A 25696-nucleotide genomic window follows, 5' to 3' on the forward strand; every position below is an offset into this window, starting at 1 on the left:
CTCTTGTTAGAGCATCATCATGAGCTATGCTTTTGATGTAGAACACAAGTCCACATTCATTGTAAGGCTTTTCCAAATAGAAATAAGATTAAGGGATAAAGATGTTTTTCTAATGTTACCAGGGATTGACCCTAGGGGCACTTAACCACTGAGCCATATCCTCAGCCATTTTTTTATTTTGAGACAGGGTCTTGCTAAGCTGCTTAATGCCTCACTAAATTGCTTAGACTGATGTTGAATTTGAATCCTACTGCCTCAGCCTCCTGAGCCACTGGGATTACAGGTATGGATCACTGTCTAGCTAAGAAAAAAATTCTTTTCAACCATCAACTCTTGGTGGATTCCTTCCACTATTTTTATCATAGGTGTGCATACATGTGCAGATGAAGAAGTGCTGGACTTTGTTTTCTTTTTATGAAAATTGGAATTTCATGATCTACATCCCCTTTTTACTCCTAGGGGCATGTTTCATGTGTCCCTCTGAATCCTGAAACAATGGGTAGCCCTATATACTTGCTTTTTTCCTACACATGCCTATGAAGAAGTTGAATTTATGAACTTAGAGATTAACGTTTAAAAACAATAAAATAGGACAAGTAGATGGCATAGCATAGCACCAATCATTTAAAACTGTCTTTTTTCCCCTGGAAGTTTCCATTTAATATTTTCAGGCCACAGGTAACCATGGGATGCAAAAGTTAGGCTATGGAAGGACAACTATATGTATTACAGTTTCCTTCCTGGAATTTTCACATGAGGTCATACTCAGAAGACAGCACACTTCTCAGCCCTGTGGTCAGATCATGAGTAGTGGCCACCCCCTTGCCTCCCATGACCCCCTCTATATGTTCTCTTCTTTCCAAATCACACTGGGGACAAGTGCATCATCTGCTTCCACCATGTTGCCAGCACCTGTCTTGACTCCTGTGGCCACTCACACTTCTGCAGCTCTTGCACCCTGTGGATCTTCAGGGACACTGCTATGTGTCCTGTGTGTCACTCAGATGAAGGCAACAGCCACACTGTGATCACCGAGATCTGGGGATAGCTCATAAGAGAGGCTCCCAGGTTAGCAGATTGGATCTATTTCTGCAGAGGGAGCAGATGCAGCCATGCCTTCATCATGGCCAAAGGTCATGGAGCCTGGCCAGCAGCAAGTAGGACAGAGGGAAGAAGGAGCTGGTGGTCATTGTACTACTCTTTCTCCAGTGGAAGTTTGAACTGGGGCCATTGTAGCAATGAGAAACCTTTCTGCCCATACCAGGATAGACCCCTCTTGCTTTGGTGTGTACAGAGCGGGTAGCCTGATTTCTCATTTTACAGCCACGGTTGTTAAATCTGTCCAGCAGACCTAGGGTGTTGAAGACATGGAGCAGAGAGCCATGTCAGTGGAACTTACTGGGTCATCTCCCTCAACTCCCCCCAAAGTGATCTGTGGTTATCTCTCAGGGTGCTTGTGAGGTTGTGATGAGATTATATGGCATAGAGAATTCCTCATTTGAAAATGTGCTGTAGTTATGATTTGCTTAACAATTCTGAAATACCACAGTAAAGCATGTCTTCTATGACTTTTTTGATAATGACTATGTTCTTTTTTTGCTCAGTGGGAAGAGTTCAAGTTCTAGACCTGTCAGGATGCCAGGGCATTTGGTTACCGGCCAACCTGACCTCCCTGGACCACCCTTGACTTGTAGTGGACTGCATGGGCTCAAGGCACCTAGGCCCATGTGTTGGCTCTACTGAGCTGAGCATGTACAGTGGATGGTCAAATAGCACCAGCCCACAAGTCTCAGCCAGACGTAATCTAGCAATTATGAGTTTTGGTGCACTGCCTCGAAGCTCTGGCCCTAGCAGGGCAGGAGTAACCTGTGAGCCACTTCAGTAGGTGAGTATCAGGGGAAACCATATCTATGACTTTACTCTTGTTCTTTTCTCTGTGACTGCCTCTAAAGGGTCATTTCCTAGGTAAGGGGGCTATAAAATAGGAGGATCAAACTTATTGTGCTCAAAAATTATAATGATGGACACCACCATCACTAGCTGGAGAGTCAGGATGTTGAGATGGGTAACATCAGAGTATCCTGCACTCTGAAGTAGGATTTCTCTCTGCCACCCATGGTGTTCTAACCTTAAGGACATGACTTGACCTTTATGAGCTTCAATTTATCTGTAAGGTGGAAATAGGATAATATTCTTGCTGTTAAGTTTCAAGGAACTATGCAACTTCGATCTTCAAGGTGCTCAAAATATGGCATCTCCCAAGGGAAGGGGCCTAGAGAACAAGCCAGGCACCAGGGTTTAAGGTGAGTCCAGTCTTCCCACTGGCTTTTTCCAAAGGTACCCATCCCACCCCAATTTGGAGTGATTCTTAAAGTTGTGAGTATGTGTGTATTTGTGTGTGTGTGTGTGTGTGTGTGTGTGTGTGTGTGTGTGTGTGGGAGAGAGAGAGAGAGAGAGAGAGAGAGAGAGACACACACACACAGAGAGAGAGAGAGAGAGAGAGAGAGAGAGAGAGAGAGAGTTTATGCTGGGTATCAAGATCTACAGTAGTGTCCTGGATTCAATCCCCATTATCCAAAAAAAAGAAAGTAAAGAAAAGGAAAGGAAAGAAAAAAAAAACCTCCAGGGGTAGAAAGAAAAGATTGAGGTGTAAACTTCTTAGAAAGCTCCATCCCCCAAAATATTGTCTGTAACTGGGCTCTATGATACACACCTGTAATCACAACTTGGGAGGCTGAAGGAGGAGGATCACAAGTTCAAGATGAGCCTCAGAAATTTAGCAAGGCCTTAAGCAACTTAGTAAGATTCAGTCTCAATTTCAATTATGACCGGGGATGTTGTTCAGTGGTAATTCCCCTGGGTTCAATTGCCAGTACCAAGGAGATTGGTACAGTTGCCTGATAAAACATCATAAACAGTATGTTGTTATTTATCCCATCATGGAGCTCTCTCCATGGAAAAGTCCCCACACCTAGGACATTATTAATCCTATTTGGGGCTCTCTGCATGGAAAATTCCTATCGCCAGGATGTTTGTCAGTCTCAATAAGCTTCAAATGCTTAACATCACAGCTGTCTAAATACACTGATACCAGCTGGAGCAAGCAAAGTGCTGGCCATGAATTTAAACAGATGATTAAGGAGGTACGATGTTGAGAGCCACAGTGGAGTCAGAATGGCCCCTGGCATTTTGCCAGAAGTAATGGTTGAGAGGCGAGCCATTAAGATGATGCTGGATTGATTCAATTGTATATTAGACCTTTACTGTCCAGTAATAGTATGGCTCTTGCTGCATCCAGCAATGGCTACTTTGGAGCTCCTGTTGAGTTCTTGGTTCCAAGAGTGGCGCAGCCCGGGGGAGGGAGTTCCGGTTGGTGTGGTGTGACCTGGAAGAAAGCCACGTGGGTGGCATACATGGGAGTTCAGAAATAAAGTTTGTTCCTGCTTGAGTGGCTCGTGATTTGTGCCCAGCCAGATTGCGGCAGTAAGATATTCAAAGAATATTTTGAAAATTCTAATATATTTCTAGGGATTCAAAAATCTATGATATGCTCAAGAAAGACCAAGGAAGGTTCCCAATATCTTGCTGACCTCGAGGCCATGTATAGGCAGGAAGTAAGGACCAAGAAAGAGCTGTAAACTGCCAGAGGACTGAAGGTAAACTCCTTGACAATGGGTGAAAGTTTGCTAGGTAAAGGGGCTTAGGAAATCTTTGTCCAAGCATTATGAATCACTAACTGAAGAAAGATTTCATTTGGCTGCATGTTACAGGAAATATAGACTACAGAATCATCCCAGGAATGTCACTGAAACAAACAGCAAAACAACAACAAACCATGGAGGACAGAATTTTTACTTTTCAGAATTGTCAAATAATGTTACTAAAAAGTAAATTTTTAAAGCATAAAACATATAAAGAAAGAGAAAAGTTGCGCAAATAATTAGCCACCAGAAACTGTCTCTGAGGGAACTCAGATGATGGGATTTCTTAGACAATGACTTTAAGTTAGCTACTATAAATATGTTCAAAGAATACAAGAGGCTGGGAGCATAGCTCAGAAGTAGAGCTTGTGCTTAGCATAGAAGTTCCTTGGTTCAATTCTCAAGGCAAAAAGAAAAAGGAAATCCTGTGGAAAGAATTTTTTAAAAGTATGTTAGTGATATCTCACCAAGTAGAGAAAGACAGAAAATATTAAAACAATAGAAATTCTAGAGTTGAAAACTAAAATACATGAAATAAAAAATCCACTGAAAGACTCAACAATTCATTTGATCTGGCAGAAGAAAGGGTTAATGTACTGGAAGATATTAGAATAGAGATTATGTAGTCTAACGAATAGAAAGAAAAAAGGAACAAAGCCTCAGAGACTTATGAGTTATCACTGAGTCCACCAGTATACATGTAGTGGAAATGCCAGGAGTAGAGATAGACAAAAGGTGTATTAGTCATCTTTCTGCTGCTGTAAAATATCTGAGATAAACAATTTTAAAGGAGGAAAGGTTTATTTTGGACCACAAATTTCAAAGGTTCCAGTCCATAGTCACTTGATTTCACCCTTTTGGGATCTGTCATGAGGCAGAACATCAAAGTTCAGGAGCATATGTCAGAGGAGAATGCTCATGTCGTGGGGCCAGGTAGCAGAAAGAGGATGGAATCAAGGAAAAAACATCCTCTTTGTGAACACACCCACAGGAACCATTCTCCAATAAGTTTCCACCTCCAAAGTCTCCATGGCCTCTGGATAGCCCATTAAGTTTTGAATCCATCCATAAATTAATCTATTCATGAGGTAAATGCTCTCATGATTCAATCCCCCCCACCCAATATTTCTCCCCTCTGAACATTGCTGCTTGGAGATGAAGCCTTCAACGAATTATTGGTGGGCATCTAAGACCCAAATCATGACAAAGGAAATATTTTTAAAATTGTAAAAGTTCAAAGTTTCTTATTTTAATGAAAGAGATTAACCTACACATGCAAGAAACTCAACAAAATATTAAGTAGGAAAAACTTGAAAGTTAATCCTATTTCTAATGTCCCACTCTGCCTCCTCCTTAATTAGGATAGATGGGCTCCATACTGAGACACACTATAGTCAGAAATTAAAAACCAAGATTATCTGAAAGACAGAAACAAGAATTTACCACATATTACGGAACCTCAAGAGCAGCTGACTTTTCAGATTATACACTGCAAGTATTAAAGGAAAAGACTACAAATTCTTTTTTGGTGGAGTGCTGGGGATTTAACTCAAGGGCACTTTTGTGGTTGTTTCACCTGATGTTTTACTCCTTCTCTCCTATTGGATCTTTCATTGTGGCTCTTGCTCTGCTGCTCCTTTGTGTGCTGTGCCCACTGCCTTTGGTTGATTCCTTGCTTGTGTCCTCCCCAAATCTGCCTCCCCATTTGCTTCCTGGAAGCTGCAGGCACAACAGCCACTCATTGCAACCTAATTATGCCTGGACAGGAATATGGGAAAGGAGCCTCTCATATCCTCCTGGACAAAGCTGCAAACCCAGTGCTTTCTAACTGCCATGCGAAACCACCTGCAGTAGAAAGAACCCGAGAGAGGCCACTGGTCCCTGAGCCTATACCCTGGGCTGGTTTGTGGATCAGCATAGATTCTTTCCACTGCACATCTTTTTTGGGCATCTGGGAGCACCTGCGCTTGACTTCTGAGCAGAGGTCATTGTTGCCATGACGGTCATGGAATGGGAGGTATGGCTACTGGACACTCTGGAAAGATCCTCAGGAGTGAGAAGGCCAAGAGAAGAGTCAAGTCTGCCTGGGTTTGACCACAGTCAGCAGGAGCCCCTAGAGCCTCCTCAGAGGAACTCACAGGCATCCCCAGAAGGTTGGAGAGCACACTGTGAGGCCCTCACAACCAGCAAGAGTGCTCCCTCCCCACCCACTCTACCTCTGAGTGCAAGGGTGAGGAGGGCAGCATGGCAGCTGAGGAAGCAGATTGACTGCCCCACTCAAGGACTTCAAATGCCAAGTCTCTGCAGGCCACATCATGAGGCTTCTTCTTCTCAGCATCCTGATGCCAAGGCTCACAGCCCATGAGACCCTTACAGTAAGTAAGCACTCCCATCAGGAAGTCCACAATCTCATCCTAGTACAAAAAGAAGCCAGGCAGATGGGTCCTCCACCTGACAACAGGAACCACCAGACAGTGTGAAGCTAATGTGACTCCTCCATTGCTTCTGTTTCAGGTGTGCTCATGCTGCTCCCCATCTCACAGTGCCTGCAACAAAACCCAGCCTTCCAAACAGCCACAACAGAGAAGACCTGCAGCAGGTGCCTCTGTACAGACCCTCCACCCTTCTCCCACAGACCCTCTCTCTTACTGGTTCACCCTCATTTCAGGTCACCACTCTCCTTTGCTTATGATTTAGGCGTATCAGAAGCCCCCTTGGATACTCCCACACCATTCATCAAGCTGCTGCCAACAAGACTGAACCTCGATGACAATAGAAGAGGGCCTTGCTGAGAGAAATATGAGACAAGTGTTCACCTGAATACATCTGTCCACCATCCTTTGAGAAAACCCTTCTGATTTCTTCTTTGCCTTGCTTATTCTAAGAGACAGAATGAAGAAAATGTTTATAAAATATTCCATAGCATCCTATAAAAATAAGAATGGATTTTTCATCTGTCATTCTCTGCACCAATAAAACAGCATTTATTAGCCCTTGGGCAAGTGATGCAACCTTTCTTGAGCCTGTTTTCACATTGCAAAAAGGGAGAATCATAATACCTCATTCAGGTAGTCATGGGATTGAACAAAACAATCCATGTGGAAAACTAAGCATGGTGCCTGCTTCATCCCCTCCACAAATACCACACCTCAGTCAGAACAGGTGAAGTTCATCTGTACTGCTAGGACTCACTGAGATGTCACTTGGCCCAGCATCCAATTCTGAGGTTGATAGTTTAGCAGATGAAAGGGGGTCCTAGGCTAGTTCTACGGGAAAAGAGAAAATGACCATAGTTGACTGGATTCCCCACTTGAAAGCTAGCCTTAAAACCCCTGGCTTCTGATTGGGAATCCTGATAAAGAGAAAACCAGGTCCCCACATTCAGATGAAGACAGTGAGTGCCCAAATTTCTAAGCAAAGAAGACATTATTAGTGTTATCTGTCCAACACTCTCAGCACCATGCAGCCAGGTATGCAGCAACTCCTGTAATCCCAACTACTGAGGAGACAGAGCCTTAAGATTGAAAGTCTAAAATCTAGCTCAGCAAATAGTGATACCCTGCATCAAGATCAAAAATTAAAAGTGCTGAAGATAAAGCTAAGTTGTGGAGCATCCCTGGGATCAATCCAGTACTGCAAAATAAAAAAAATAGAAAAAAATGAGGCAAATGTTTAAGAATTCCAAAAGGTAACACTGAGGAACAGTAGGCCTAACTCCCTCTACTCCCTACAGCAAATCATGTCTTTCTCATGTAGATGAGAATATCTGAATTACTAAGAAAAACAATGTCAATAAAAGCCACACCCTCATTTTCAATATATTCCATGACACCATAACTAAAGCTGTCTATACTCCAGTATCATAAGAAAAGAACAGCCATCTCATTCCAAATTTTAGCTGTGTTTGTACTCCAAAATACATTAAAAAAGTTTTCATACAAATAATATCTACATTCATTCATCCTCAACAGGGCATTTAAAAATGCAAACTCCAGTGAAAGTACATTGTCAAAAGCATAATTTTTACAGTGTCTCAAGGATCCTTCTCCCTATTACAAAGGGGAAATCAGTGATTTCATTGTGGAGAACACTGAAGAAGACACCTTAACCACATGAGCAAGGGATTATCAGGGGTGATAAAACAAACCAACAGGAATTCTGTTATGGGAATCAATGAGAAAAGTCAAGAAGCATTTCTGCCAAAAACACATGTCTTCAATATAACCATGAAGAAAATGTCAAAAAAAAAACTAATCTGGGGGCAGTCTACAAAATAAATGGCCAGTCATTTTTGAAAGTGTCAACATCATAGTATGGTGGTGTACACTGGTAATCCCAGCAATTAAGGAGGCTGAGGCAACAAGTTTGAGTCCAGTCTAGGTAACTTAGAGAGTCCTTGTCTCAAAATAAAAAACAATCAGGTGTGATGGCACCCACCTTTAATTCCATTAGCTTGGGAGGCTGAGGCAGGGGGATGTAAAGTTAAATGTGAGCCTCAACAACTTAGCAAAGCACTAAGCAATTCAGTGAGACCATGTCAAAAAAACTTTTAAAAGGGGTGGGGGGCTGGAGATGTGGCTCAGTGATAATGTGTGCCTGGGTTAAATACCCACTACCAAAAATCAAATAAACTAAATAAAGACCAAAAAGGGCAAAGGTATAGCTCAGTGGTAGATTACCTCTTGGCTCATGGGGTAGGGATGGGGAGACTGAGGAAACATGGCAACCATAGCCACATGGAATCCTGGATTGATTCCAGGGCCAGAAATGGACATTTGGGAGACAACTGATGAAATCTGAATCTAATGCCACCATAGTGATGTTCATTTCCTGACTTTGAGAATTATCCTTCATTTATACAATATGCCAATATTTGAAAAATCCAGGTTAGAGGTATATGGATTTTTCTTGTACCCAATTTTGCGACATTTTTTATAGGTATAAAATTAACTAAAAAATAACTGCTTACTGTTAGCTGATTAATCAGATTAGCCTACAGTTACAGCAGCACCATACAGCATTCCTCCAACACTCTGACAACCCCAAGGGGACCTTAACCATATGAGATCATCATCAGCTCCCCCAATAATCACCAAGCTCTTTTCTGCACAGATCTTCTCCCAGAAGTCCTCCATGGCCTCAGGGTGACACTTCAGGGAATTCTGACCAAGAACAATGAGGACTGGAGTCTTCATATCCAAAAGGGGATCATCCACATATTATAAGGGGTATAGGGTTAGATCTGGCCAGTTCACAATCATGCATAACTGACCCAGCATGTATGAGGATGTGTTCCTGATGCCCCTGCCCCCACTCTCAATGACCTCTGCCACCAGTTTCACCTTACTCTTACCCCTTGGGGGTCATACACAGTGAACAGAGGAAACCCAAGGCAGACAACAGCAGTGATATATTCCATGATTGACAGCTTTGGACAATGGCACAGTCTGTCTGCAGGAAGGTGACTTCAGTATGCCTCAGCCTACCCAGTGTCCAGGGGATTGGCAGACTCACCAGCCATTCCCTCCTCCCCTTCTTCTTTCCTAACACAAGGTGTGCTCTCCCATGCAAGCTACCATGAAGGGAAGTCAGGTCCTCAGATGGCACAGGATGGGAGGTTTCTTACTTGTCCACCTGCTAGGCCGAGACATCATCACTTATCTCCACCAAGAGTTCATAAAATGGTAAATGCATTGCCTTTCTACCCTAAGTAGAATAGGATCTCTCTGCTCCAAACATCCCAGATTTTGTGGAACAGCTGCTGATTTCACTTCCCTGGGAGCAGGAGTCAGGTGGATGTGGTCTTCCTCTCTGGGCTCTGGGTATCTACTCCACAAGATTGGACAGCACTGGGGCTCTGGACATGTCAGGGGCACTTAAACAAACTAGTGGATATACAATGTAAGACAAAGGAAAAACTCCTCAATATCTTAAAAAGGGACAGAATATGAACACGACATGAAATTCCAGAGTATTGATTTGTGCCTATGAGATTTATTTTTTCAGTTGGGCAAATTAAATGGTACTTACATGTGGGAAAATGTAATTCAGGAGTTGTTTTTTTGTTGTTGTTGTTTTTTGAAATGCTGATTGATGTACATAAATAAAAGATAAAATATTGGGATTTCCTTCAAATTAACCTGAGTGAGAAAGGAAGCAGGAAGGGGAAAGATGAAGCAAGCCTACCATGAGTTGGTTACAGGTAAAGTTTGGAAAGGGACCCTGTGTTGTACTTACTAGCTTCTCTCTACTTTGGGTCCTGCTGAAAAATTTCCAAAATAAAGTAAAAAAAAAAAAAAAAACCACTAAAGTTTGTTTTCTACAGTTTAAAATGCAATCATTAGGTAAGCATCTAGCACTGGGCTTGAAACATAAGTCAAGGCCTTGATGGCCATTATTAGCAACCAGTACTGCCCCCAAGACACCTCCTAATAAGACAGAAACCACTTACCTGACAGGCCACCAAAGCTCCCATGTTCCAGCCAATCAAAATGATGGGTTTGTGTGGGAAATGGTGGTGAATCTTCACAGGAAGGGAAAGAAGACACTCAGAAGGAGGCTTCAGACAGGTATAAACACCCCATCACATTGGGTGTACCAGGGTCACCTGGGGTGTGCCAGGGTCGCCCGAGACAGGGTCATTCTCACCTCCAAAACTTTGCTTCTAACTGCCCCAATCATATGCTCAAGGCACTGCAGAAGGCCCACTCCACTGCCATTTTTTGGCAGATAGGTGGCAACAGGGATGACCTAAAGGAAGGAAGGGTGCCATGCCAAAGTGCTAGGTTCAAATCTCTCCATTCAACTTAACCTACTCTGAGTCCCTCAACCTTGCAGCAAGTGGTATCTGAACACCAATTAAGAGTCACGGGATGCTCTACATTTCAAGTTCATCCATTATTACACCTTCCTGTGTTTCTTCTCTTCCATCCTCCTAGATCTTATTCCCACGTGGAGACATCCTCTTGCCCCCAACAAACCTTGCCTAAGCAGCACAGCTGAGATTTCCAGAAGCGGTGGCAGCATGAGGTGGGAGATGCAGAGTTAGAGGGGCCTGAGGAGGTGATAAGAATCAGAGGAGAGCCAGGTAGTTTCATCTGCAAAGAGAAAATCCCACCTGGTGAGTGAGAGGTTTACCCGCAACGATCAGGAGTGGCTTTTTTGGCTGCTCACCCAACCCATGACCCATTGCTTACAGAATGATGTTAGGCACTAATAAACAAGTGGTTAAGGGAAAAGGTTACACCTTCCTCCGGCCAGGGCTACAGGCTACGAGTCAGAACATCTCACTTGCCACACTTAAACCTGAGCCCCTCAAATCACTGGCTTGTCATGAGGAAGCACCCTGCAATAGGGTCCCAGGGCCTTTTCAGCAGCAGTGACAAGGCCTGAGTTCCTTTGGCCCCAGTCTTTGTGTTGGGCAACATAAGCATGCGGTCAATCAAGGTTGGGAATCTAGAAAGACAAAGTTTGAGATGATTCTGTGTGTAGCAAAGGTACAAATAAGTGGCTGTGTGAAAAATAAGCTCCCAGCATGCAAGGACAGTGTGTATGCTCCTTTTGAAATCAATCTGGTAAAATGCATCTGGATCCTAAGTTTATCCCCATCCCTGTACTAAACAATTTCACTAGAGAACCTTCTAAAAGAAATTATTATTATTATCAATCCAGGTGTGGTGGAACACACCTGTATTCCCAGCACCTTGAGAGGTAGAGGCAGGAGGATTGCAAGTTCAAACCAGCCTCAGCAAATGAGTGAGGCCCTAAGCAACTGAGCGAGGAGAACCTGTCTCAAAAATTTAAAAAAGCCTGATGTGGCTCAGTGGTTAAGTGTCCCTTGGTTCAATTCCTGGTTCCAAAACAAGAAATTATATCAAAAATAATATATACCCAGTGACATGTTATCTGTTAATAGCATTCAAAATACATAAACAATCTAAATGTATATGTTAGGGAGCAGTTAAATAATTTATCCACCTGACTGAATATCTAGGATTATTTTCTTTTTTTGGTACCATTTATTGAACTCAGGGATGCATAAAGACAGAGACACATCACCAATTTTTATTTTTTATTTTTATATGGTCTTACTGAAGTGGCTTGAAGCCTCAATAGTTGCTTGAGGCTGGCTTTGAACTCACAATCCTCCTGCTTCAACCTCCCAAGCTGCTGGGATTACATGTATGTACCACCATGCCCAGCATGGGTTAATTTCAAATACATACTAGACAATATACAACCCCCAGAAATAATTAGTACCAGGCATGGTGGCCATGCTGTAATCACAGTGATGTGAAGGATGATAAGCTTGAGGCCAGCCTGAGCTGTGAGACTCTGTCTCAAAATATAAATAAATAAAATGCAGGTCAGTTATACAGCATAGTTTGGTTCAATCCCTAGTACTGAGAGACAGAGAGAGACAGAAAGAGACAGAGAAAGAAAGGAACAAAAGAATTTTGCTAAAATTCTACATATAAAACAAAATATATATAGCACTATATATAAAAGGCTGTATGATGATATGAACATGCCAAATGTTCATAGAATTCCTGTGGAACTATGCATGACCTTTTCCTTATGTATTTCTGCATTTTCTAAAATTTGTAGTGACTATTTGCTGAAAAAAAATATATACCAGCCCAGAAAAAAAATGTATATATATATATATATATATATTTTCTGGGCTGGTATTTTGGCTCAGTGGCATAGCACTTGCCTTGCACATATGAGGCCCTGGGTTCAATCCTTAGGACTCCATAAAAACAAATAAACAAAATAAAGAAATTGTATCCTTATATAAATAAGAAAATTTAAATAAACCCTGCATTTTCTTCTAAAGTACAGCCTTCAAGTGAGTGTGGCTTGTTAATGAAGCCTACTATTATGTTCTAAAAACATATCCAATAATAGTGTATATATCATTAATTATACCATATCCTGTTCTTTTACTGTCCAACAAGATGTGACCTTGCAGATGTATAAATATGAGTTACAAATACCCTGATGCTTACACTCCAAAGGAGTATCTGTGTGAATTCCACACTACCCACAGAGGTCAAAGTGATCTCAGGGAAAGGAAAAGGTATTTACATGTTAGAGATCCTTTTCAGAGAGAAAGAAAAAAAGGATTTTAAAGATTGGAGAATGAAAAGTATCAAGGTCTGATGGAGGTTGTTAGACTTCAGAGGGAGCAGGAAGATAAAATCCAGTAATGACATAAGCCAGGGGCTGTCAGGCCATGAGTCCTCTGGATTTTAGGCCCTGCACCTCATTATGGAGATGGCATAAAGACATTACAGCAGATCAAATGTAAAAACAAGACATTGTCTCCTATTTTTATTAGCATACCTACTAGCCATGCCCTCCAAACTGACCACGTAAAGACTTTACCCAACCCCATGTCTGAATGCATCTCAGAGACTGGTGGCCCCCAGCACAGGGCAGACACCAACCATAGCCTTACCTTCCCTTTCAGTGTCTGCAAAGCATCCATGTAGGCAGCCAGCATGGGCAGACTCAAGGTCTCCATCAGGGTCGTGTGCAGCCACTGGATCATCTTGGTGTGCCAACTCTCACTGGTCAGGGCCTGCCGCACCCGCCTTGCACACTTGTCCACAGCTACATGATGCAGCAATGGCTCATTACAAGCCTGAAAAATACAAGAAGAAGGAACAAGAGTTCCACATAGTTACCAGATAGGAGGTAGGTAGAAATCAGTCAGTCATAGAGGCCTGAACTAGGAAGAGCCCACATTGGCAGATTTTTGATTTCTTACCCCTTCGTTGGCCAAGCGGTCAAGTTGGTCAGACTGCAGGGCTTTGAGGATCTTGTTGAATAGTGTGTTCTTGGCCACTGTCCAGTCAGTCCTAAAGGGAATATCTGAGAAATTAAGGACGTACCCTAGGGATATTCCTCATGTATGCACAACATTTAAGGAAAATTCTGTAATCTTTTTTGATCCCCTTCTGAAAGAGTATAACTTGACACAAGATTCTGTTCCCAATCCTGGCAATGAATCATCTCAGCAAACATTTGTATATTCTCACGTACAAGTCAACACCAGTCAAAGATGAAGTCTTTTAGTGCTACCAAAGATAATTATTTATCTAATAGCTAAAATACACTAGCAAATGAAGATAGGGTACCAGCATATAGAGAAATTTGAATTGCATAGGTTGTACATTTCACAAAACCTGCAACAGCAAAGCGTTTCAGTATACCAAAACCTTAGACTATGGTAAGAATTCTACTTAAACTAGCTTTAAAAACAAAAATATGACAGATATGTGACTATTCTCCTGGTCTCAATTCTACCCTACAGTAATTTCTCTCCCTTTTTCATGCTTCTTAATTTTTCCAATATGCCACAAAATTAGTAAACTTATATCTTATATAAGTTAACTTATCCCAGTATATGACACCACCATACACATGACCAGCTGCTTACTGACAACTTTTTCTGTCCTCCAAATCAGCAGCAAACTGCAATCAGGAATCTACCCTACAGTTCTTAACCCCACATCAATGCACCCAGACAGAATTGTGGATCCTGTTAACCTGCCCATCAACCCACTCCTGGCAACCTGAATTAGGTACTCTAATTCAGACTAGGAAGCCTCCTAAAGATATGAAAACAAAGGCAATAGAAGAAAACCAATCAGAGCCAGGTACAGTGGTGCACACCTGTAATCCCAGCAGCTTGGGAAGCTGAGATAGGAGGATTGTGAGTTTAAAGTCAGCCTCAGCAACAGTGAGGCACTAAACAACTTTTGACACCATATTTCTAAATAAAAAAATAATAATAGGTCTGGAGATGTGGCTTAGTGGTCAAATTCAATTCCCAGGACCAAAACAAAACAAAAAGAACCCACAAAAATACCAACTCAGTAATATTTGTTTACTGACTCTCCCTGTCATTAGGAAAAAACTACTCAATATTTTTTTAAATATAAGTGATTGTTAGACCCAAACAAGATTTATATCAAGGTAGTGTTTCTTATCAGTAAAAAATAAAGTCAAAAAATAGGGCTGAGATAACCACTAGCAAGGTAGAAAATAGTAATCAATCTACCTAGCCATATGCCTATTTCAGATTCAGGTCTTTCTAAGAATGAAATAAGAAAACATCTAAAAAACCTAGAAGACAAAAAAGGAAGATAAATGTAGCTATATGAAAATTTCAAACCTCTGTAAAAGGGAACATGAATTATAAAGTTAAAACATAGTGGGAAAATGCAACTGCATTGAAATAAGATAGATACTCCAGAGCTGGGTGTCGTGGCAACACACCTGTAATCCCAGCAGCTCGAGAGGCTGAGGCAGGAGGATCATGAGTTCAAAGCTAGCCACAGCAATGGTGATGTGACGAGCATCTCCCTAAATAAAATACAAAATAGAGCTGGGGATATGACTCAGTGCTTTACTGCCCCTGAGTTCAATCCCTAGTACCAAAAAGTAAGAAACAAAGATACACAGAGGCCAATGTGGTGACACCTGTACTCCCAGCATTAGGGAGGCTGAGTGAGTCAGGAGGATCTAAAGATCAAAGTCAGCCTTAGCAACATAGGAAGACCTGTCACAAATAAAAAACAATGGCCCTGCTTAGGGGGGTTAAAACTCCAGAACAAAAAAGGCTCCAGAAAATTAATACAATAAGAAGTAAAAGCATTCAGGCTGGGGCCATAGCTCAGTGACAGAGCACTTGCCTAGCATGTGTGAGGCACCAGGTTTTTCCTTAGCACAACATAACAAAAATAAATAAATAAATAAATAAAGCCATGCTGTCCATCTACAATTACAAAAATTCTTTTAAATAGAGTAAAGTATTAATCTGGGTGTGGTGGTTCATGCCTGTAATCCCAGTAGCTTGGGAGGCTGAGGCAGGAGGATCATGAGTTCAAAGCCAGCTTCATCAAAAGTGAAGTGCTAAGCAGCCACTTTGTCAAATAGTCTGGCAGTTTCTCAGAAGTTAAGTGCAGAGTTCATATACATATGATCCAGCAATTCCATTCCTAGGTACTTTACACATACATTCACACAAAAACTTGTACACAGGGCCTGCTGAGGTAGCTCAGTAGATCCCTTGGCTAGCATGCCCAAGGCCTGGTTTCAATCCCCAGCAAAACACACACATACACACACACATACACACAATTGTACACAAATGTTCACAGCATCATTTTCATAACAGCCAAAGCAGAAACAACCTAAATGTCCATCAGTGATCAGTGGACAAATAAAATATAGATTATCTAATCAATGGAATGTCAATCAAAAGAAAGGAGTGATGTAACACGGCCTAATAAGCATGACCCTTGGAAACATTCCACCAAGCACAAGCAAACCACCCACCATGGAGAACATGCAACTCACAATCCCATACACTCAAGTCCGAAAGAGGCAAATCTATGTCAAATAGTGCACTGGTGGCTTCCAGGGATGAGTGAAGTCAGGAGAAATGGTGATTGACTGATAATAGGAATAGAGTTTCTTATTGAGGTGATGAAATATTTCATCAAATACACTAGGGTGTTGGGGGAATAACTCTGAATTTACACTAAAAAGCACTGGCAGTACACATAAACTGGTAAATTACAGGATGTGTAAATAAACCTCAATAAAGTTGTTATATAAAAGGGAAATGTTTGCTAAACAAACAGAAAAATGGAGGAATGCTGATTCTGTTGGAGGCAGGGCAGGGAAACAAAACTAGCCAGCAAATCCAGGAAAATGAATGTAAGTATCTCTCAAAACCAGAGATTGCAAATCTTTGTTTGTATATTTGTTTGTTCGAGAATAGTGGGGATTATACCTGAGAGCTCATGCCTGCTGGGACATATTCTAGTACTGACTTGTACTCTCAACACTTTCTTTTTAAATTTTAGGACAGAGTCTAATTAGCACAATGCTGATCTCAAACATGTAGACCTCCTGTCTCAGCCTCCCTAGTAGCTCATATTACAGACATGCCACCACACCCAGTTTTAAATCTATTTTTAAAGCCTCTCAAAATATCTCTTGGATTTTCATGTGATTCTAAAACATTTGCACTCTACTAGCTATAGACCACAAAAATGTAAAATCATACAAATGTACATTTAATTTTCGGTAGTCTGGGTGAGTCCTATATTGTAATGAAAGCTACAGAACTAGCCACACCCATCAAATTAAATTAATTTTTTTTATTCCACTAACTTTTTTAAAGAGAGGATTCTTAGCTAGGCACAGTAGTGCACACCTGTAATCTCAGCAATTCAGGAGAATCACAAATTAGAGGCAAGTCTCAGCAATATGAACCATTTTGCCCAGGTTAGAGTCAAACTCCTGGGCTCAAGCAATCCTCCATGGATTATGTTGAGCCCTGAAAAAACACTCTGCCTATATGCCTACTGTATGCCAGGCAATGCCATAGGGAGGCTGAGATGGCAGAGAAGCAGGCCCTACTCTCAATGAGCTCAGAGCACAGCAAGCTGACAGTAATGAGACAGAGTTAGGAGAAAATTCCCATTTATGTAGCTACAATAAATGTCTCGTTAAAGAGGATGAAAAAAATTATTATAGGATAGTGACATTAACCCATTCCTCTGAGAAGTGGCCTACTATTGACGTGCTCCTCCCAGTGCTCTGGTGGAGGAGGGGCATCTGCTTCAGGCCTGTCAAAGATGATGTGTCCTTCACACTCATTCATCATGCAGCACACTTTCTGGTTGTCATAGAGTTGCATGGGAGACGATGTGACCATTTTCACATCTATTGGGACATCTGATTCTATGTAAACAGGTGAGGAAATGATACAAGTCTACAAATACTGCAAACAACACCATGGTTAACAATCACCTGGTTACCAAAAAATGTCTCTTCAACATAGTCTAATTTACATTGCATAAGCACATTATAGCCACAAAAATTTTTGATCCTAAGTCATCTTTCTCACATTTTTCTAGATCTCTTCCCTCTCTGTGGTATGTGCTGAAGGAATATAAAACCAGCTAAAAGTTTAAAAAGTGACCAGTAGCTTTTATAAAGAAAGATATATTCCGTAAGCAAATAATTAATTACATAAAGGTAATTATTATTACAAATACAGAAGCTATAATTCACAGGCGACTACATAAATAAATTGAAATTAAATAGTGTCAATAAATTTAAAATCCAGTTCCTAATCACACAAGACACATTTCTAATGCTCAGCAGACTGGCCACCAGATCAGACCACACAAGATTACAGCATTTCTATAACTGCAGAGTTCTGTTGAATAGCACTGGTCTAGAGTTTTAAATGATTCACTAATAAATCAACTTGTACTTAACTATATGATTGTAAAAGTCTGTGATTATCTAGAATCACCTGTTATGCAGAAAGCTTCTATCTAACTCATTTTGTGCAGTGCCTACCACTAAAATGAATATAAATGGATCATTGAAGGATCTTTCACATTTTAAAATTATGCTAATAGAATTTTAGTACCATGGCGATCCTTCCCCAACACCTTAGGTACACTGTACAATCTTTGTTGCCTGAAATACCATGCAAATCAATTGGGTCTACTAGCTATCTCCTCAACACCATATTAAATTTTTGACCTCGATGATCTCACTGCACCCATTTCCAATGACTGGAATAATCACATCATTATTAAATGAAGTGAATAACTGTGCAGTAGATTTGGTAGTGGGAATAAGAGCTGATTGATTATCAGATCAGAAACTGAGTGAAAACTTGTGGACATTGGTGCCTACAAGAATACTCTTGATTTTGGCATCTCAAACCTATATTCCCTAGGTGTCCCCAATTCATGGTACCATCCAGCTACTCAAGCCAAAGATCTAAGAGGGATCCTATTTGAACCTTTTCCTTTATACTGTTCCCATCCCTTTCCAGACTATCATGATGTCTAGCTCATCTCAAGCTACTGCAGAGGCCTCATTGCTGGTATTCTTAACCCCACTCTTATACTATAATCTACTTTTTAAAAATCCAAAGTGATCCTCTAAAAATACAAATTGGATCCCTAGCTTAAAATTCTCCAATGACTTCATACCTTTCATAATCAACTGAGATTTCTTCTGCCAACCTCTGTCTACCTCCTACTTACAGCCCACCTGCCACCATATTCCAGTCACAATGGCCCAAAATTATTTCCTGCAATATGCCAAATTCCAATTTTCAGGGTCTATGTATGTAAACAGGGTTTATATGAGGAAATAATTTTCTAACTACCAACAAAATGAACTCTACAGGACCTCACTGTCACAAAGTCAGGTGTGGTGGCACACACCTGTAATTCCAACTGCTAGTGTAGCTGAGGCAGGAGGATTAAAATTTCAAGCCAAACCATAGCAACTCAGGAAGACCCTGTTACAAATTTTTCAAAAAGTGTGGGAGATGTACCTCAGTGCTTGACTAACATGCACAAGGCTCTGGGTTCAATCCTCAGAACCTCAAAAATAAAGTAATATAACGAGGCTGGGGCTGAAGCTCAGCAGTAGCAACCTTGCCTGGCATATGTGAGGCCCTGGGTTCAGTTCTCAGCACTGTATATAAACAAATAAAATAAAGGTCTATCAACTACTAAAAAAAAAAAAAAAAGAATTAAAAAATAATATAATGGAGTATGAATCCAGGAGTTTCAATGTCAGCAAGAAGCTTTACATAACAAAAAGGAAAAGATTTCAAATGCTTTTTATAGGAGCTTTTCAGTTATGCCTCAGGAGAGAGGCATCAAGCTTACACTTTTAGCACAGTGGTCCATGTCTATAGACAGCCCCAGGAGGGTCACTGGGGTGCAAGACTTGGAGAGTAACCTGGGCAACATAGAATTGAGTACTCCCCTTTCATTGAAACAAAAACAAAAACAAACCAAAAATAACAAAAGACAACCTGAATCAAATGTTAAGGATGCCAGGAACCACGGTGCATGCATATAATCCTTGGAGCTCCTGAGGTTGCTGCAGAAGGATAACAACCTCAAATCCAGCCTCAGCAAATTACCAAGGCCCTACACAACTTAGAAAGACCTGTCTCTAAATAATTTTTTTTAAAAATGGGATGGGGATGTGGTTCAGTGGTGGAGTGCCCCTGGTTCAATACCCAGTACCAAAAACAACAACAACAACAACAACAACAACAACAGCAAAGATTATGCTAGATATTCCCTAAAGTCACAGGTCCTATGTCTTATACAACAAAAATTTCTAAAATCATTGGGAAATGAATCACAAATCACAATTCTATGTGTATTTAAAACACATCATGGATTGCTATGTTTGGAGCCTGAGTTCAATCCCCAACACTGCAAAATAAAAGGAAAAAAAATTAAAAAACACATCATGGTCTCTCTAATTCATTAAGAATCAAAGGTGGGGTGAAGTAGAATCCATAGGGCAAAATAGAAGGCAAAATAAAAGATTTCTATCTCCAAACAAACTAAAGCCTCTGCTTAAGGAAAGATTGAAATTAGGTAAAATTATAACCAGTGTCCAAGAGATTAGGATGTCTGCTTTTCTAACTTTTCTCAGGAAAATTATTCAGTGCAAATGTGGACACTGAGGTCTGATATTTGTATATGCTTAACAGAAATGCACAAATTAATCATCCAACCTTCCCATATAAGTACCCACCAATCATTCCTCCAAAAATCCACTCTAATCCCCACCTGCTCAGTTCCGGCAATAGTAGCCTTTAGGAAAGAATTCCAAACTCACATGGTATTCTGGTGATGCCTCAGGGGAGTGACAAAGAGCACGCAGGTGGGGTGGACACGACTGGCATCTGGGTGAGCACTACATGGCTTTGCATAGCTATGGTCCAGAAAAAAACAGGTCCTCTGGAGGAGGAAGGGCATCTGCCTGAAGCCTGGCAAAGATGACATGCCAGTTGTACTCATTCATAACACTGTACACCTTGTTGTCATAGAGTGGCATGGGAGTCATCGTGACCATCTCCACATCTATTGGGACATCTCATTCACTGTAAACAGGTGAGGCAATGGGACAAGCCCCACACATACTGAATACAACACCATAGTTAATAATCACCTAGTTACCCAAAAATGTCTTTTATATTGAATAAATACCTTATCACCACATAACAATTATCCTAATTCATCTTTCTCATCTTTCTCTCTAGATTTCTGCCCTTTCTGTGGTGACCAACATCTTTGTTAAGAAAGACAAATAATACTGGTTGCAGTGGCCCATTCCTGTAATCCCAGTGGCTCGGGAGGCTAAGACAGGATAATCACAATTTCATAGCCAACCTCAACAAAATTGAGAAACTAAGCAACTCAGTGAGACCATGTCTCTAAATAAAATACAAAATGAAGCTAGGGATGTGGCTCAGAAATTGCATGCTCCTGAATTCAATCCCTGGTTACCAAAAAAAAAACCAAAAAGACTCAATTGTGGGTGTGAAGTGGAATCAAAAGAGGAAAAACACAAGATCTCTAGCTCCCAAAAAAACTAAAGCCTGTGCTTAAGGAAAGATTAAAAGTAGATAAAATAAAAAAAAAAACAGTCTCCAAAATACTGTAGTTAAGGGCATCATTTGATCATCAGAGTAGTACATATCAACAAGTCTCAAAATGTAAGAAATAAGACTGCCTTAAAGTTCAAAACAATTGCCAACAGGTTTATTTAAGCCAATATAATTGTATCTCCTATCAAATAATAATATCATGAAAGCTGCTTGCCCTATAATACAGATTGGCTGAAAATATTAGACTAAGAAGGTTTTAGATTAACCTATGGGTGGAAGTTCTGTCACATTGAGAAAGCAATGTCTTGGGAATTTGCTCCTAACATTTATGTGTGAGGTCAGCAAATGCAAAATGACTGTTGTTGTCACTGTCAAGCAAACCACAGCACTACTCCAAAGTGACACAGGTCTAACCCTGTATGACAATTATTTATTAATTAATTTATTTATTTATATATAGTACTGGGGATTCAACCCAGGGACCCTTACCATTGAGCTACAATCCAGCCCTTTTTATGTTGAGACAGGTTCTCTCTAAATTGTGGAGGTTGGCCTTGAAATTGCTACCTCCCAAATTGCTGGGATTACAGGCATGTGAAATCATACATGGCCTGTGTGGCAATCTTTTTTTTTCTGTTACCAGGCATTGAACCCAGTAGGTACTTACTCACTCATCAATATCTCCAGTCCATTTTTTATTCTTTCTTTAGGGTCTTGCTATGTTGCTGAGGCTGGCTTTAGACTCACAATCCTCCTTCCTCAGCATCAAGAGCCACTGGGATTACAGGCACATTTCAACGTGTCCTGCTGTATGTGGCAATCTTTTAAAATCAAGATCTCAGCATTTATTTTCATCAATTTAATCCTTTTCAATTTCTTTTTCCATATATAAGACTTATCTAAGTGGGCACCCTTGTCTATTTTACTTTACATGTCTTGCTTTTCTAACTTTTCTTAGGAGAAGTCTTCAATGCAAATGTCCACATTTAGGCCTGATATTTGATGCCCAAATTAACATCCAACCTTCCCACACAGCACCCTCCCAGTCATCCCCATGAAAGTACTTACTTCCCAGTTCTAGCAGTAGTAGCCTTTAGGAAAGAAACCCAAACTCACATGGTATCCTGGTGCTGCTTCAGGGGAGTAACAAAGATCATGCAGGTGGGGTGGGCACTACTGGCATCTGGTTTGGCATTCCATGGCTTGGCATAGCTGTGGTCCAGAAAAACTGGGTCCCACTCTCTTTCATGCACTGAAAGCTGGAAGAATAGTGAGGTGCCCATGGGACAAGCTGAATTCTAGAAGTTCCTCTGCCCACCCCTGTGGGTCCTCTCAGTAAAGCAGCAGCAACTCAAGGCATGGATATCTGCATCCCAGTCACCTGCAGCAAAAAGTGTCCATTTAAGTGAATTTGAATATTCTCCAAACATATTTTATCTAATGGGAGTCAACATGACCTGCTACAGATCCTACTGCCCACATATTCTACAGAACATCTTTGCCCATGCAGGGAGGGCTCCTGACATCCCAGAACCACCAGCAAAAGAGTGATGGTTCCAGGACATCCTCCATACTCCATCTCTACAGAAAACTGGAGCACTGACTGCCTCCATGGTTCACGAAGACTTGCCCTGGGATGGCAGTGAACTTACTGGGCTAGCACCACACTTTCTACGTGGGCAGGAAGGAATCTGGCCATCAACAGGTATCACAAACATGAGTTCCACAGAAGTCAATGGTCTCATGTTTCCATTCTGTAAAGCAAATACAGGCACCCCTATAGCAAGCCGCACCACGTGGGCCACCACCAGGAAGTTAACCACAGCTTGGGTTGCCTCTCCTCCTCCTGACCGTTTTGCAGTGACTGCGGGATACTCTGAAGTCTTGGAAAGACAACAAGGCATGCTCCCCTGAGGCAGTGTGGACCAAGCGTTGCCAGGGAGCCCTTTCTCCAGGCCGAGTGGAGCCCCCAGCAAACCGTCCCCGACTCAGGCACCCTTGGGGTTCCCACCACCAAACCTGGAGAGGGTCCCTCCTGGAGGCAAGGCTTGTGATCCCTGTGGAAGGCTGTGGCCGAGGTTCCAGGGTGCAAGCAGCTTGGCCAAGTTTGCTGTGGGTTCACGATGAGGAGGAGCCACCTGGATCGGCCTTGTGTCATTGTGACCCCAGCCACCAGTCCCAGACCCCGTATGCACGTCCTGCCTTGAGCGGGGCCGCGACTATGGATCCTTCCCCAGGTCCAGCCTGCAGTTGACCCGTAGTAGTCAGGCAACTAGCGCTTCTGAGCTGGGCTCTAGTGAGCTTGCACGGTACTGCCTCCACGCCCTGGCAAGGAGGCACGGTGCAAAATGCCAAAGGATCAAGGCACCGAACAGGAGGGACAGTAAGCCACAAAGTCCAGCGTGGACTCACCTCCAGGGACTTGGTTAAAAAAAGCAAAGTCAGGAACGCAAGCTAGTTTCTGAAGCAGAAATTTCCACGTCCTGCATGTTTAGCAGGGAAGAGGAGCACACAGAATGAGGCCAACCCAGACAGCCCCCAATAACTGCCTTCTTCTCCTCAGCTGCTCCCTTTGCCTTAGTAATCCCCACAGACCCGGAGCAGGGGTGGGAAGGCGTGCACCAAACACTCCTCCAGAGCAGCCTCCTTGGATTTACTCTTTAGGAATATGCATGTTAACTCATTATGTCCTATACAGGATTGAAAACTCAGGACCTAATGGGATTTATTAATGAGCCAGAGGTGAAGTGGTATGAGTGAGGCCCTAGGCTCATCCCCAGCTGAGCCAAAAATGTTAAAAATATTTCACTAGTTAAGAAATTTCTCTTAACAGAAGAAACAACCACAAAAAATAGGAAATTAATTTTAAAATAAATTAATTGTAATATGTTATGAACCAAAAAATAAATAAATATTCTAATAAATAATCTCTATTAAAAATAATTACCAAGAACTGGATGAGGCTTATTGGTAGAGCACTTGTCTGACACACCAAAGGTCCTGGGTTAGATACCTAGCACCACAAAATAAATAAATGGCAAAAAAAAGTGTTTATGCAGTTTTTCTGAGTGTTGTTGGTCCTTCCAGGAAGTATAGAGGGAAGTCAGTACCAGGGCTTTTTCCTGAGGAGTTTAAGGAATAAAGGGAAGGTAGTTGGAGGACATTGGGGGTGTGAGTGGAATCTCACCTCCAACATTCAACTCCCAAACACTATGTAGGATCCCAGCAGGCAAGGCTTCAGCTTTCTCTTATCTGTAAATGAACAAATACTGAGAGTACAACCCAGGTCATGAAGTTGTCACCTGTCAAGAACACAAACAGAAAACTAATCAACAAATATATGAGAAAATGTTCATCATATCGAGCAATTAGAGAAATGCAAATCAAAACTACTCTAAGCTATAATTTCACTCCAGTCAGATTGGCAGTTTTTATGAAGACAAACAACAATAAGTGTTGGTGAGGATGTGGGGGGAAAGGCATACTCATACATTGCTGGTGGGACTGGAAATTGGTACAGGCAATATGGAAAGCAGTATGGAGAATTCTTGGAAAACTGGGAATGCAACCACCATTTGAACCAGCTATCCTTCTCCTCGGACTATACCCAAAGGACTAAAAATAGCATACTAGAGCGACCCAGCCACATCAATGTTTATAGCACCACAATTCACAATAGCTAAACTGTGGAACCAAACTATATGCCCTTCAGTAGATGAATGGATAAAAAAAATGTGTCATATATACACAATGAACTTTTACTCAGCAATAAAAGAGAATAAAATCATGACATTTGCAGGTAAATGGATGGCATTGGAGAAGATAATTCTAAGTGAAGTTACCAATCCCCCCCTCAAATAAAAGCCAAATGTTTTCTCTGATATACGGAATCTGATTCATATTGGAGTATGGAGGGGGCATATGGGAGGAACAGACGAACTCTAGATAGGGCACAGGGGTCGGGGGGAGGGAGGAGACAGTGTTTAGAAATGATGGTGGAATGTGATGAACATCATTATCCAAAGTACATGTATGAAGACATTAATTCATGTGAATATACTTTGTATACAACCAGAGATATGAAAAAATGTGCTCTGTATGTGTAATATGAATTGTAAACTATTCCACTGTCATGTATAAAGAAAAAAGAAAAAAAGAATGCAAATAGATTTTAATATGGCAATTACCATGCAGAGACACCCTGCCCCTAAGAGTTACCACTGAGATGTTGGAGAGCTGTCTAGAAAGGGAAGTGACTGAACCAGAGTGCTGAAAGACCAGTCAAGTCATCTCAGAGAGAGGACTGTAAGCCTGGAGAGGGCCCAGACAGAGAGGACAAATGACCATTTTCTTTAGCCACACATTTCTTTCTTAAGTCTTAATATTGTATTCAATTGCAACTTTTTTTTGGTACTGGATTTTTATCCCAGAGACCCTGTACCACTGAGGTACATCAAAGTAGGACCTCACTACGTTGCCCAGGCTGACCATGAACTTACACTCAGTCTTCCTGCCTCCG

The 25696-nt window shown here is 41.5% G+C and overlaps 1 pseudogene; it reads right to left on the reverse strand.

The window, feature by feature from the left end:
• Window positions 1–22496, reverse strand: part of LOC143389692 (KAT8 regulatory NSL complex subunit 3-like) — a 45305-nt pseudogene extending 22809 nt beyond the window's left edge.
• Between the last annotated feature and the right edge of the window lie 3200 nt (window positions 22497–25696).

Source organism: Callospermophilus lateralis, unplaced genomic scaffold (genome assembly GCF_048772815.1).
Source record: "Callospermophilus lateralis isolate mCalLat2 unplaced genomic scaffold, mCalLat2.hap1 Scaffold_63, whole genome shotgun sequence".
NCBI classification, from domain to species: domain Eukaryota; kingdom Metazoa; phylum Chordata; class Mammalia; order Rodentia; family Sciuridae; genus Callospermophilus; species Callospermophilus lateralis.